This window comes from Octopus bimaculoides, chromosome 24 (genome assembly GCF_001194135.2).
Source record: "Octopus bimaculoides isolate UCB-OBI-ISO-001 chromosome 24, ASM119413v2, whole genome shotgun sequence".
NCBI classification, from domain to species: Eukaryota; Metazoa; Mollusca; class Cephalopoda; order Octopoda; family Octopodidae; genus Octopus; species Octopus bimaculoides.
In genome coordinates this window covers 9106059-9107361 of record NC_069004.1, presented here as the reverse complement: position 1 = coordinate 9107361, position 1303 = coordinate 9106059, and positions in this window count along the sequence as shown.

Sequence of the window (1303 nt, the reverse complement as noted above, 5' to 3'; positions counted from 1 at the left end):
CACTCAGCCCTCAACGGCTTACCAAGTTGTAAGAAGTTCCAATATAGCAATATAATTTAGTTTCACTGAGAAATATAGATGACTAAGGCACCTCACTCTTAACAGTTCAATCCACTTAGCGGTGTGTAGATACAGCTGTATGGTATAGTTCATTGCAATGTGCTCATGAACCAATCAGTTAACTCTTACAAGTTCACCTAGCTGTAATTAGGTATCACAGTGTGGTACAGTTCACTGGACTGTGTTCATGATTAGACGCAGTCAACACTCAGCCAAACTACCTCCAGAACAGTACAAGTACCTCGAACGTATACACTATTGTCTACATGTCTAAGACACATTTAACTTTCAATAGTCCAGTCCACCTTGTGCTACACAGTATAAAATTGTGCTGCACAGTATAATTAATTGACCAGTCTTGAAACTAAAACGTGTCCGTTTTAAACTGTTATTATTTCCTCAGGGTATCAGCATCCCTGAGCAGCATCTTAAAAAATTAATGTCTACCATTGATATCTTGAAACAGTCGAAGGATATTCTGATGAATAAAATGGAGAAGTTACAAGGTATGTCTGACTTTGAGCTAACCAACAAATATAATTAAAAAAAAATGTCTTAATGAATTCACTTCCTCAGGGTATCTCAACTGTGACTTCAGGGAATTGGTCAGCATGGTAATTAAATGGAAGAGTAGCAGAGTACATCAGATTTTGATCGTGTTCTTAGCTCGTCAGGACTAATTAAAGATGTTCTATATTTTCGAGTAGGCAAATGACTTCTGAGGATTTGAAATGCTATAAAACGAGAAGAACATGAAAAAGAATAAAAGTGTACATTACACACACACACACACACGCGCGCGCGCGCGCGCATTAATAGAATGAATTACAACCCGCGCAGGTGTTTTATTCGTTTGGCATAACGACTCTCCTCAAGATACAACAATGTCTGTTTCAACAGTTTCACATAAAATAATATCTTGCGAAACAGACACAAAAAAGTCTCTCTCTCTCTCTCTCTCTCTCTCACACACACACACACACACGTACACGTTTGCTGGCGTATATTTCCTGACTGCATTAGCATTGTAAGGGAACAATGAATAAAATTTGCAACTGGGAATCTGGAATACGAATCAGTCAATGAGGTGTCAGGGTGACAACGGCGGTGGTGACGGCGTCGGCGGCAGAGGCAGTAACTGCAGAACACCAACTGAATTACAATAAACTGGTCAGGTGAGTATTTAAATGCTCTATGGCTATTAGCATTCGTTACCAGGATCTTCATACCGAATATTACAAAC